The sequence below is a fragment of the Mytilus trossulus genome, chromosome 1 (genome assembly GCF_036588685.1).
Source record: "Mytilus trossulus isolate FHL-02 chromosome 1, PNRI_Mtr1.1.1.hap1, whole genome shotgun sequence".
Classification (NCBI taxonomy): domain Eukaryota; kingdom Metazoa; phylum Mollusca; class Bivalvia; order Mytilida; family Mytilidae; genus Mytilus; species Mytilus trossulus.
In genome coordinates, this window is record NC_086373.1 from 37,287,224 (window position 1) to 37,302,638 (window position 15,415).

At 31.3% G+C, this 15,415-nt stretch overlaps 1 protein-coding gene across 1 annotated transcript in view; it reads left to right on the forward strand.

Moving 5' to 3' along the window:
* LOC134723464 (F-box/WD repeat-containing protein 7-like) overlaps window positions 1-15,415 on the forward strand; it is a 44,017-nt gene that overhangs the window by 645 nt on the left and 27,957 nt on the right. The gene's annotated exons all lie outside the window — the stretch shown is intronic.

Genomic DNA, 15,415 nt, shown 5'->3' on the forward strand with positions numbered 1-15,415 from the left:
AGATTTAGAGATTGATCTCAACCTCAACTGGCTTTGGGACTTTTGTGTCCAGATGTCAGAGTGCTAGTGGTACTCTGGACACAGATTTATAAGAAGCACCATATTTGTGTGAGTTCGTGGTCTAGTGGTTAAGACCGATAGCTACAGTGCTGAAGGTCCGGAGTTCAATTCTCACTCAGGGTGCTAAAATTTCAGTACATCAGAAGGGTAATTTTCACTCTCTCACACACATCTCTGGTACCCAGATCGGAGTTAAAAATAAAAGGGTACTTTGGGGGCCTCGGTTGGTCAAAGTTGTCCCCTACTTTGACCTGGAGATCAATCTTCTGATATCTCTCTGGTTTGTCTGTTTTCACCGAATGGCCCGGTGGTTCTCTCCGAGTTCTTTGGCTTCCTCCACCATAATAATAGACTTCCCTGTGTCTCCTAACACTCCCTCTGTGTTGGTTTAAGGATTGTCCTAGTGGTGGGTTGTATATAAGTTAGTGACACATCTCCATTAATCCTGATAGAGTGTGTACACGGATTTCACTGTCCCCTCGCAGCAATCGAGGGGTGCTCCGGTCACAGAGGGATCTTTGTACATACATACATTAGCATCTTTGTACATTTTCCACTTTGAGATACATTTAATTTGACACGAGGGAATGACATGTGATAAAATCTTTACAGAAATGCATGTGATAATGTACATTTAGCCCCCTAGTCCAAATAATGACTTATGTTGATGTCTTGAAAGGCTAATATATTTTTTTCTTTAACGCCTTACATGTAATGTATATTGCTGAAAAGTGTCAAAGCAAAATTTAAAATAGCCTTCAAAGACGCCATCAATATATATGAACTAATAAGCCCCCTAAACATCATTTTGGAAGATATGAAATAAAAGTAATGTTAATGCTATTTTAGCAATATCATACTGTAAAAATTAATATGAGGCAGGTACTACCTGTAAATGGGGACAAAGTCTGTCATGTCTGTATTAATTTAAACATGTTAAAAAAAAAGAAACGAAAATACCGTATCACCGTATCGTTTCGGTTCTGTTGTTAGGGATTTTAGTTGTGACGGTATTTAAGTTATGACGTCATATGCAATGTAAACAAAGAAACGCTGTGATCAGGTTAGTTTTTTTTTATACCAAACAATTATTTTTAAAAAAGGAATTGATATTGAGTTCTTTCCTATATTTTTCTAGACTGATAAATATATATATTTTATTCAAAGTCTCATGCAAACAAGACCTGAAATGGGAAGTAGATTTCTGCGCAGATGCCGGGACTAAAAAAAAGTCTGAAAAAAAAAGTAAATGATTTTGAGTTCATTAGTCATGTTTAATAGTAGAATGAAAAAATTCACGAAATTTTCCTGATTTTTTTTTATTATAGAATTTTCTACAATAATACATGTATATATAGGGTAGATTTTCCACAATTCCCTTTTACACTCATGATCAGGCTAGGTTTGCTTTGCCTGAATTCCCAATCAGCCTAATTTGTTTTGCCCTGATTCTCACTCAGCCTAGGATGTTTCACCCTGATTACGAATATCCTAGATAATTTGGTTGGTTTAATTAAACACAATTTTAAAAATAATTTGATATGGTCACGATGAAAAACAACTGTAACCTACATGTATCTGATGTACATGTAAGAACAAATCATGAATCTGCAAACAAGTCGCTAATAAGATGAAAAAGGGATTGGTCAAATGTGTCAAGTTGTTGATAATCCAATAATATTTGGTAACCATGAATGTAATCACCTTGTTGATCTATTGAAACACATATCCAGCTACTGGTAGGATGTTATGTTCATTATATTTTATTATGATGCAGTCTTACTAGCTGCAAGAAGCAAGAGCTCAGGCATCAATAAAAAGACAAATTAAAAATGTCAAAAAGTTGTTCTTTTTCTTTTGCAGGGAATTCAAAGTGTATGATGACTAGTATGATCATTACATATTTACTTTTTAAATTTTTATTTTTACATTCTTTATATTGTCAGTACACATGATACAAATGTACATGTATTTAAATAAATAACATGTGTGTATATGTTATATAAACTTTTTATGAAGTGTTTTCATAATATTATCTTGTCTTTTTGTTGTCTTTCTGTTTTGCTATGGCATTTGTCAGCTTGTCTTTATCTACAAAATGTAATGAATTTTTAATGTCCCGTTGATATCTTCTCCCTGTTTTTAGAGAAAGAATAAGTACTGTAGGATATATATATTTTGCAAATCCTTGGTCAAAGATCCTTTCAACAAAGGACAAACTGTTTTCCAGTATGCAAGCCTTTATGACTTATTTACAAGATTGAGGGCCTGTCTGTATCCCTGCACTTTTAAAGTCCATCAAGCGTCTATGCGGTCTTCATAATCTAGAATAAACTAGAAATAATGTTTGTTCTGTGTAATCATAATTCTCTAATCTTTAAGCCAGTTTCACATTTCTTAATCGATGTGAGAAAATATTTTTCCTCACTTCATGCACTTGTGAAATATATTCTTGGCAAATGATTGGTTAAATATTATTGGTTTCTTTTGAATTTTCGGATTTCCTATTGTGATATCATGAAAAAAGGCTACATTTTTGTACCATGCCTGATGACGTCACATACAAAGAACACAGCCTCTGCAAATTTTTGAAAAGGAAGGATAAAAATCATAAGGGAGAATGATTCCAATACAAATATACCATAAATACTATAACTTGTGTATTACAATATTTCTCCACTCTCAACAGATAAATTTTAATTTCATGTTTTTAAAAAGCTGTGCAAGCTTTGAAATGAAAGGGGTTTAAACATTTGAACAGGTGCCAACCTTCATCCTAACCTGAAATAATAGTGTAACATCTATAGAAACAACACAACTTCACACCAGTGTAAAATATCAATTAAAATGGCTTTAGTCAATAATCAATCATAAGACATATTAACAAAATCAAGTATTAAAATTTAATCCCGTTTGAATGGTTTAACACTAGTAATTTTGGGGCCCTTTATAGCTTGTTGTTCGGTGTGAGCTAAGGCTCCGTGTTGAAGGCCGTACTTTAACCTATAATGGTTTACTTTTTAAATTGTTATTTGGATGGAGAGTTGTCTCATTGGCACTCACACCACATCTTCCTATATCTATAAACTGAACAAATAAATTTGATCGATAACAAAGTCAATATAAAATTAAAAAAAATATGAGTAGGATGTTAAACAAAAACCAAAAAGACAACTATGACCTTGGACAAAATGCTGTTGAATAAGATAATATACACATATGAGAATTTAATTTGCCAAAAAATCTGAGACGTTTCATTCTCAATTTTATGTACATGTAGCATCATATTTTTTAAAATGCTAGCACAACATGGGAAGGAAGTGACAATACCCCTAAAAGCATGAATGATGTCATGTTCACTAGTACATGTACTTAAACCTCAAATTTTGACAGAAATGCAATGAACTTAAAAGTGTTCTAGGGTCTAACATGTATGAAATACATTTTTAACTTATATATGAACTACAATAATTAAGAATACAGCTTATAATCCAATTATTAAATTAAAGTGTCAAGTATGTAAATTAGATGTGTCCAGACCACTAATATGAATGAGTAAACATGTCCAATCACAATAATGAACTTGTCAGTTGCAAAAGGTGTGAATGTGATAGTCATTAAATGTATGTTTAGGTGTTGTTAAATAGTAATGAATTAGTGAAAGAATAAGATAATTTATCAAATTCATTTATTCAAGCCTTGTGTTTTCTATACAAGTTAATAACCCACAGTTAATGGTTGTCATTGTCTATTTCATAAAATTATATACAATAGTTTTATTTTTAAATAAGAGAAAATTAACATTTTTTATAATCATCTAGATATGGTTTGGAAATGTGTTTAGTCATGTTAGTAGAACAGGATGATAATCAATTTTCATTCAAATTAAATGTACAAAAATATTACTGTATTCTTACATTTAAAAATCTAGATATGAAAATGTACATGTACAAAATGTATAAAATTTGTTGGCATATAAGGTTGAATGCTATACAAACATGTTATTATAACATTGAGTGATTAGGAGCTAATCAATTTACACTCAGTTTCAACTAAGCATTTAAGTGTTTTCTTATTATATATTATTTTTGTCCAGCCTTCGGCTTATGTCAATAAGCGAGACAAAGCGATCCTACATTCCATGGTCTTTGGTTGCAGCATCCACAAACATGCACTCTGGAGTTAAAGTTTTTAAAATATTTGTTAACTTTCTTAAACTATCCTGGATTTCTACCATACTTGGACAGAAACTTGTTTATCATGTTGTATTTAGAAGGAAATTTGTTAAAATTTGGTACCTGTTCATCCATATTTTAACTATAAAAAGCTATAGACTTAGTTTTTCTTCCAATTAACATTATATACAGTCTGTAGTTAGATATTCTAAACATTTAATATTAGATTCATAAACTATCCTGGATTTTACTGAACTTGGACAGAAGCTTCTCACATTCAAAAGATATTATCAAAAGGATTTTTTTTTATTAATTTTTTGCCTCATTTTTGATAAGCCTGCAGTTAACAGCAAAAGTAGGCAAGACACTGGGTTCCGTGTAACCCTTTCAAATTTGTTCATATACGGTTTATACATGTACACATGTATGTATGTAACAGTGCAGATAAGCAAACTTAAAATGTAGCAAAACAAAATTAACAGGTGTTAATAATTCAGAACTCCAACAAGGTTAGCTTAAAAACTGGATGTCCATAATAACTGACTAATGTATTATTATAGTTCGTTCGTATGTCCCAGGTTAGGGGGAGGGTTGGCATCCAGATAACATGTTTTACCCCGCCAAATTATTTAAATACATCCTGTCCAAAGTCAGGAACCTGTTCAGTGGTTGTCGTTTGTTTTTGTGTTACATATTTGTTTTTCATTAATTTTTATACGACCGCAAAATTTGAAAAAAAATTCGTTGTAAATTGCTATCACGTTGGCGTCGTCGTCGTCCAAATACTTTTAGTTTTCGCACTCTAACTTTAGTAAAAGTGAATAGAAATCTATGAAATTTTAACACAAGGTTTATGGCCTCAAAAGGAAGGTTGGGATTGATTTTAGGAGTTTTGGTCCCAACATTGTAGGAATTAGGGGCCAAAAAGGGCCCAAATAAGCATTTTCTTGGTTTTCGCACTATAACTTTAGTTTAAGTTAATAGAAATCTATGAAATGTTGACACAAGGTTCATGACCATTGACCACAAAAGAAAGGTTGGGATTGATTTTGGGAGTTTTGGTTCCAACAGTTTAGGAATAAGGGGCCAAAAAAAAGGCCCAAATAAGCATTATTCTTGGTTTTCCCACAATAACTTTAGTTTAAGTTAATAGGAATCAATGAAATTTAAACACAATGTTAATGACCACAAAAGGAAGGTTGGTATTGATTTTGGGAGTTTATAATAAGTCCCAACAGTTTAGGAATTAGGGGCCAAAAAGGGACCCAAATAAGCATTTTTCTTGGTTTTGGCACCATAACTTTAGTATTTATATATAAAAATCTATGAAATTTAAACATAAGGTTTATGACCATAAAAGGAAGGTTGGTTTTGATTTTGGGAGTTTTGGTCCCTACAGTTTAGGAATAAAGGGCCCAAAGGGTCCAAAATTAAATGATTGATTTCATTAAAAAAGGAATAATTGGGGTTCTTTGATATGCCGAATCTAACTGTGTATGTAGATTCTTAATTTTTGGTCCCATTTTCAAATTGGTCAACATTAAGGTCCAAAGGGTCCAAAATTAAACTTAGTTTGATTTTAACAAAAATTGAATCCTTGGGGTTCTTTGATATGCTGAATATAAAAATGTACTTAGATTTTTGATTATTGGCCCAGTTTTCAAGTTGGCCCAAATCGGGGTCCAAAATTAAACTAAGTTTGATTTTAACAAAAATTGAATTCTTGGGCCTCTTTGATATGCTGAATCTAAACATGTACTTAGATTTTTGATTATGGGCCCAGTTTTCAAGTTGGTCCAAATCAGGATCCAAAATTATTATATTAAGTATTGTGCAATAGCAAGAAATTTTCAATTGCACAGTTATAAATACAGCAATAGCAAGAAATCTTCAATTGCACAGTATTGTGCAATAGCAAGAAATCTTCAATTGCACAGTATTGTGCAATAGCAAATATTTTCAATTGCACAGTATTGCACAATAGCAAGAAATATCTAATTGCACAATAGTGTGCAATAGCAAGAAATTCCAATTGGATTTCAATTGGAGTTATCTTTCTTTGTCCAGAATAGTAGTTGAATCAACTTAAATCATTACAAATTTGAATTGAGATCAGTTTTGAAATAAGGGAAAGGGGGATGTGAAAAAAAAATTGGGGGGGGGGGGGGTCAATTTTTTTCATTTCAGATTTCATAAAAAGAAAATTTCATCAAACATTTTTTTGAGAGGATTAATATTCAACAGCATAGTGAATTGCTCTAAGTCAATTTTTTTTTTAAGTTCATTAGATCACATTCATTCTGTGTCAGAAACCTATGCTGTGTCAACTATTTAATCACAATCCAAATTTAGAGCTGAATCCAGCTTGAATGTTGTGTCCATACTTGCCCCAACTGTTCAGGGTTCAACCTCTGCGGTAGTATAAAGCTGCGCCCTGCGGAGCATCTGGTTTTATATGTACATGTATAGTACATACAATGTATGATGATGGCATTTAATTAAAAGTTCGATAATCACTAACATATTTGTACATTTTACGTGTAATCTGACTGAATATGAAAAATTCCAATCTCATAGAAAGATTAGTCCAAATACAGTAATTATGACGTCTTTTTTGCTCTGATGTTTTAAAATCTTAAAATGATTTTATCTGTGTATTTTTGAAAGAAGATTCAAGTTGCTCAATACTGGAGTGACAGACATGGACTTTCCACATTATAGAATGAGGTGTAATAACAAGTTTTATGTATCCTTGAATTATATTACAAGATCAAATTATATTGTACAGATCTAGAGTGAGACTACTTCAAACCAAACAAATTAATTGGTGATTTTGGCCTTGGATATCACAGATTAATTATCACACTGTTGTTGAACTGAATGAGCACCAGTTTATTTGAGTATAGCTAGTACGAATGGGGTATCCAAAACCCAACTGAAAATCGACTAATCAATTTCCTGTTAAAATATTGTTGCCTTCTTTAAATTAAATTGTTTTTTTATTGAGAGCGCCTAGGGAAATTTAATCTTTGATTAATCAAAATTTCAAAATGGGTTTTAAATTTTTGGCTTATTATAATTATTTCATTTGAAGTTTCTCTGAAAATAGGCATGTAGTTTTACAATTTTGACTTGGACACATGTTTGAAGGTGCTAGTCCACCACTACTGTACATGTACGGTCAGAGCAAGTGTTAACAAGACTGTAAGTTACGTAACAAAAGTTGAAATGATGTTCAGTGAGACAAACGTTAATAAATAATTGATGTGCTAATTTAATGGATAATGGTAAAACAGAATTATCAGAATACCAAACATACTTGGCATTAAATGAATAGTTTAAATTTACAAAAATCAGTTCTAAAAGAAAAAAGAAATATTTGTAGACCTGAATAAGATCATTATAAATTTTTATGCTATAATTAAATAAAACAGCCTCAGATTCCTATTTTGCCCCTCCCCTTTAAACAGAGCCAAAAAAAATATAATATGTGGTGCTGTTTGCTTTAATTTAGCTAGAAGTTTTATTTACACCAAAAAAAAATGTCAAAATTAAACTTTACCCTATCAAAAGAATAAATTGGATGAAAAATTTAGGATTACTTCGTTTTATAAAGGCCAAATCTTGTATGTAAGATATTTCTTTTCATTCACCTCCCTTAGCTATTATTCAACTAATAGAAATTACCATTTATGATTGCAGTATATATCATGTATATACACATATGATAACAGTAGAATTTTTCATATGATTTGGTGACAGATGGCTTATATGCTACAATCAGAACAGTAATTTCTATTAGTCGCCCACTGATAAATGATGGCTAAGCTTCATGTCAGATTTTCCAATGTTACACATTCTCAGTGGAACTATAAAACATAATATCTTAGTAAAGCATCACATATAATAAGTTTTGTTATTGTTAGAATTGTAAGAAATTTCCCCCTGAGGTTGATTAAGAGAAGATTTTATTTTTTAGAGGAGAACCTTAATATCATATGGTGAACAAATTTTATAGTGATGTCATTTCATTGATAAGTTGATTGTTGTTTTATTTCTTACATTTTGGTAAGATATATATGAGTCAGTTTTGAATAAAAACTTCGGAAAATACATAAAGTTCATTACTTTTGCAACTACTTTTGTCGTTTTGAAATGTTAAGATCATATATCATGTAAACATCTTACTAAGCACCTGAATTCACTCCAATTTTTATACATTGTACGACCACAAAAATTTTGCAGTTGTATAATGGTTTAATGTTGTCAGTGTTGTTTGAAGACATTTGGTTTCCAGACAATAACTTGTCAAGTTGAGTATAAGTGTATGGATCTGTATGAAATTATACCAAAAAGTTCCATACCAGAAAAGGCAATTTGGAATTGATTTTGGGGGTTATTGTCTGGACTATTAGGAATTAAGGTCAAGGAACATTTAATGGGCTATATGGCAGATTTGGTTAAAAATTTGCATACAACCTTGGCTCGTTGAACTACAACTGAAAATCGAAAAAATAATACATTTATCTCTTTTATTATCTGAAAAATTGTAGATTGATTTCTTTTAATATGGGTGAATATTTGTGTAGAAAGCACATAAATTCGGCGAAAAACCTTTAAAATTTGTCTTAAAATCGCCAAATCTCTAATTCTACTCCATAGATTTTTCTTAAAAACTATATATTGTTGACACATAAATTTCTGTTTTAATGATATAAAATAATCATGGGGTCACCGACTTCAAATAATCAACTTGTTACCTTGTTCGTAGTGAAAAACGTCAAAAATCAACGTTTTACGGTCTGCAACGCGATAACGTTACGATTATTTCGACGTTTTGTTGGTTTTTAGCTCACCTGGCCCAAAGGGCCAAGTGAGCTTTTCTCATCACTTGGCGTCCGTCGTCGGCGTCCGTCGTCGTCGTCCTGCGTTAACTTTTACAAAAATCTTCTCCTCTGAAACTACTAGGCCAAATTTAACCAAACTTGGCCACAATCATCATTGGGGTATCTAGTTTAAAAATTGTGTCCGGTGACCCCGCCAACTAACCAAGATGGCCACCATGGCTATAAATAGAACATAGGGGTAAAATGCAGTTTTTGGCTTATAACTCAAAAACCAAAGCATTTAGGGCAAATCTGACATGGGGTAATATTGTTAATCAGGTTAAGATCTATCTGCCCTGAAATTTTCAGATGAATCTGACATTCCGTTGTTAGGTTGCTGCCCCTGAATTGGTAATTTTAAGGAAATTTTGTTGTTTTTGGTTATTATCTTGAATATTATTTTAGATAGAGATAAACTGTAAACAGCAATAATGTTCAGCAAAGTAAGATCTACAAATAAGTCAACATGACCAAAATGATCAGTTGACCACTTTAGGAGTTATTGCCCTTTATAGTCAATTTTTAACCATTTTTCGTAAATCTTAGTAATCTTTTAGAAAATTCTTCTCCTCTGAAACTGCTGGGCCAAATTATTTGAAACTTGGCCACAATCATAATTGGGGTATCTAGTTTAAAAATTGTGTCCGGTGACCCCGCCAACTAACCAAGATGACCGCCATGGCTATAAATAGAACATAGGGGTAAAATGCAGTTTTTGGCTTATAACTCAAAAACCAAAGCATTTAGAGCAATCTGACATGGGGTAAAATTGTAAATTAGGTGAAGATCTATCTTCCCTGAAATTTTCAGATGAATTGGACAACCTGTTTTTGGGTTGCGGCCCCTGAATTGGTAATTTTAAGGAAATTTTGCTGTTTTTGGTTATTATATTGAATATTATTATAGATATAGGTAAACTGTAAACAGCAATAATGTTCAGCAAGGTCAGATTTACAAATAAGTCAACATGACCAAAATGGTCAGTTGACCCCTTTAGGAGTTATTGCCCTTTAAAGTCAATTTTTAACCATTTTTCGTAAATTTTATATATCTTTTACTAAAATCTTCTTCTCCGAAACTGCTGTGCCAAATTGATCCAAACTTGGCCACAATCATCTTTGGGGTTTCTTGTTTAAAAAATGTGTCCGGTGACCTGGCCATCAAACCAAGATGGCCGCCACGGCTAAAAATAGAACATAGGGGGTAAAATGCAGTTTTAATATCTATGAATATTATTATAGATATAGGTAAACTGTAAACAGCAATAATGTTTAGCAAAGTAAGATCTACAAATAAGTCAACATGAACGAAATGGTCAATTGACCCCTGTAGGAGTTATTGACCTTTGTAGTCAATTTTCAATCTGCTTCCTTTGTTTAATATTCACATAGACCAAGGTGAGGGACACAGGCTCTTTAGAGCCTCTAGTTTTCACAAAGAACGCAACTTTGAATGATGAATACCGTAAAAACGAAGTTGGTGACCCTATCTTTATTTTGCATCATTATAACGGAAATTTCTGTATCAACAACATATAGTTTTAAAAAAAAAAAATCTATGGAGTAGAATTAGAGATTTGGCGGTTTTAAGACAATTTTAGAAGGGTTTTTGCCGATTTTATGTGCTTTCTATACAAATATTCACCCATATTAAAAGAAATCAATCTACAATTTTTCAGATAATGAAAGAGATAAATGCATTATTATTTCGATTTTCAGTTGAAATTCAACGAGTCAAGGTTGTATGCAAAATTTTACTGAAATCTGTGACATAGCCCATTTACTGTAACTTGACCTTAAGGGCCAACATCAAGCATTTATCAGTGAATTTAGATTTTGGACCCTTTTTGGATTTTCCAATGGGTCCAAAATTAAACTTTGCTTGATTTCATTAAAAATTGAACTCTTATTAAAGTTCTAAGATATGCTGAATCTAATCATGATCATATATTTGGATATAGGATCATATAAATAGCTAAATGCCTGATTTCAATTTGCTGTGTCAAATATTTAATCAGAATCCAAATTCAGAGCATGATCGCAAAGCTTCAATTTTGTGTCCTAATTGTCATCATGGTTTTGACCTCGGTAGTTCAAGTTTCACCCTGCAGTGAATTTCATTTAATTTTCAAGGCAAAGATTTTGTTATACAGTTGTATTTACCAAAGTATAAAGGGATCATGTACCTGCAAATCCTGTTAAACAACTGGCTGGACTCTGAAAGAGAGTTTCTGTTTTCTAATGGTTTTGTGCACTTCAACCAGTAAAGTTTTATGGAAAATTAATTCCTGTGAGTTCTTGTAGTACCTGTAATATATATAGATTCCTACACTGCAACAAGTGTATTACAATATTTCTCCACTCGAGACAGTTTAATTTTATTATTTAAATAACTAAATTTTTACTGAGAGTGGAGAAATATCATAATACACAGGTTAATATCAGAACCTGTTTTTCTAATGATTTTTATCCTTCTTTTTCAAAGATTTTCAGAAACTTGTGTTCTCTACACGCAACGTCAAAGTGAGGCATTGTCGCCCTTTTTCATGACGCACAATAGGAAAATTCAGAAGAAAACAAAACAGTTAGACATCATTATTAAATTTCGACTAATCATTTGCCGGGAATAAATTTTTCACTAGTGAGGAAAAATATTTTTCGTGAGGAAAAATATTTTTCTCACATCGGTCAGGAAATGTGAAAATAGCACAAAAATTAGAGAAAAAAACTTTATAAAACTCAAGGCATGTTGCACCTGCTTCTCCTAGCCACTGGTTGAATGTCAGTAAATCTCTTTCAAAAGCCTTAAACCATACATGTTCTGTCATCGTACAACAACTATTTTATTCTTTGTCTGAATTTCTTAAAGAATTTTTTTTAAATTTCTGTTATGAAGTGTGATTTGATTTATATACATGTATATATATAGTAAAATTTATTTTCAAAAGTTAAGTCAACGTTGTAAGCTATACTTCAGGCATAGCATTTGTCTGGTTTATGATAGATTACGAAGAGCCTCAGAGTTTATACTTTTTATTGTCGAAGACAATAATATAGCAAAAATGGTTGATTAGCGTAGTATATTGTCTGTGATTTTATTGGTTTTCTACCAATGTCATGGACACAATTGCTTTCACTGAGAAGCTGTGTACTTCTGTCTTTCATCGACTGATCAATATTCTATTAAGACAGGTAAGCATTGTCGTAGAGCTTAGGCTTCGTAAGGACCATTTATTTAATGCTATCATTTGATCTTCAACAACACTGAAAAATTCCAATAATTCAATAATAGTGGATAATTTCAACAAGTTTAACTGAATATTATTTCCTTAGCAGGTAGAGTAAATAAAAACATTTATTTGTTATAAATTTGTATGTTTTCGGAAATACATATAGTGTTTTATTATTTTAGAGAATTGGGAATAAATGCATTTTTTGAGCAATTTTAAAGTGAATAAAATTGAGAATGGAAATGGGAAAAACCTTTTAAAGCTAAATTAATTCTGAATATTTCTTTTGATAATTTCCTAAGTGAATTTTACCAAAAGTTTACTAGAATTATTTTTTTTCAACGTTTAAAACCAATATTTATGTACTGATTTTGATTCCCTGTAATAGTGTTGAACTTAGTTGAAGACTATGTCATTGTCTGTTTATGTTTAGAGATAGTTACTGTAAATTCAAACATTATAACATGCATTTATTATTGCCTTTTTGTCATTTTAGTCTAAAATGCGATTTAATTTTTGCGATAGTGAGAAAAATCCTGGTTAATTCATACAGAAAAAAAATCAAATGGGTGCTTAAATACTTATATTTTGCAATTATAAAAACATCACAAAAATTTGTGAACTTATAGTACTTACAGTAATCAGTAATAAAAACATAATCTTGATACTCATTATCTGGTGATTTTAACACATATATTTTTACACTATTGAATTTCAAGGTTATTTTGCTGATTTAACATTTTCTAATGATTTTATTTGTCTGATATGAGTTATTTTTGTTGAAACACTTAGTCTTTAATTATAAAAAATAAGTGAAATTTTATAAAAGTCTATAACAAAGATTTATTTTGACTGTCAGAACATTGTTTATTTTGTTTTTGTATTTAAAACAACCAATTTAAAAAAAAGTAAAAAAAGAGAAGTTGATGTGATAACTCAAAAATGATATCATTGTGTTATAGTCCAGTCAAACTAAGATTTAACCTAATTGCAACAGATTTTTTCCCGACGTAGTCGGTATAGTTTCGGTTTGTGCCCTTTGAACTTAAGGACGCTTAACTATTGGCAACAGAATACACATGCTCGAAAATCCTTTCTGTGATTGGACAAAATGCTGTCATGGTGGGTGTTTGAAGAAACGTCCCGTTAATTATGTCATGATGGAAAGCAAGTGAAAAACTATAAATATTTGAACATGATCTTACAAAGATTTATATTTTTATTGAAATATTTTTTTCTCCAATAGCTCTTTGCATCCATGACAGCTGTTTATTCGGGACAATTATATTTTTTGTTATGTAAACTTTGTTGTACGAACGTACATGACTTTTAGAACGCACCTACGCATGTGAGATTTCTGCGGGTTTTTGGTGAATGTAAATAGAAAGATACGAGGACCTTAAGTCATTGTGCTCCTGAAGGTTTTTAACATATACTCAAATTTAAATACGTCGGATATCTTTTTTAAAGATAGTTCTTGTTAAAATTCTAATCTAAAGCATTTGAAAAAAGTCCCATAAAATCTAACTTGAGGAAAATTGAAAATCAGCATTTTTAATCTCCTATGGAAATTAACATTGGAAGGGGAGATAACTCTTGCAAAAAATAAGTCTTTTTTGGTCAGTTTTTAGTTGTTTTTCTTGAAATTTATGTAAAGTATGATACTTTGATGGGGTTGTAAGTTTGTATTTGACTGAATTATATAATTTTCTGCTCATGAAATGTACAAAACTAAAGTGTTGTGGGTAGTTTTACTTTTTTCATGCATTTTTCATTAAAGAATTTGTTATACTCTAAAGACTGCTAAAAATTCAAGAATCAATACATTCTGATGAATAGAAGTGGTAAAGTTGTGAAAATTTTGAAACAATTTATTGATATTTCAGTCTTTTTTGCAAGAGTTATCTCCCCTTTTGAATTCAAATCTCCATAGGAATTTTAAATGATGATTTTTTTAGTCTTCCTCAAGTTAGATTTTATGGGACTTTTTTCTGTGAATATTTGGGATATATATATAGCTAAAGATTAAAACTTAAAATCTTCTGTTGCGATTACTTTCAGGTTAGGGTCAAATTTATGCTAGATTGACTGGACTAATAAGTATTTTAGTTTATAAAAGGATTAAAAAGTCCAACTGTTTTATGATATTTATATTTGTAAAACATTTTCCTGTACATGTAAGTCTGTTAATAGACTTCCAAAATATGTTAACCATAAATTTATTGCTAACACGTCATATATTTTTTAATAAAAAAAAATTGTATTTGAATCCATGTACATGTAAGCAGGGTTGCGTCATTTAAAAATATATAGAAAATCTATTAGAATATAGAAATGAATCAAAATGAACACTTTACCTGGGCAATTATAATAAGGTGTACTTGTCCATCTGACAGGGTTCATCAGTTGACCAGGACCTTATTTCATGATTTATAAGTCAGTGCTTAGTATTTTTAATAAGGCTGTTTCTGGTAATCTTAATTGACTAAAATAGTCAGTTTTCTTACTGATGGTCAGTGGTCGTGGATATCTCCTAGCACTTCTTCCTCAAACAATAAAAAAAAAACTGCCATGAAATAGCACAACAGTGCTGAAAGGGGTGTTCATAACATGTAAATTCAAGCCAATCAATCAATTAATCTGATTGATTAGTGGCGGATCTAGAAATTTTCATAAGTGGGGCCAAATGACTGCCTAAGAGGGAACCCTTCCAGTCATGCTTCTGTGATTCCCTATATAACCAACCAAAATTTTTCTCAAAGGGGGGGGGGGGGGGTGCCCCCTCCCCTAAATCCTCCTCTGTTGATCCTGTAAGTAATTTATTAATACATGTACCTACAGTATATATACTTAAAATTATTGATAGTGCATATATATTTGTGAGATGATCCTGTATAAACTTTGACCAGATTCACTTCACCTTGATCTCAAATTTAATGTACCAGTTTACTTGTTATTCTCTGATACTATAAGTAATAGGTCAATTGTTTATGGTCTATATATTGAATGGTTATATAAAGGAGAACATGTTCATTTAACAAGGTTTTGAATTGACTCTACTTACT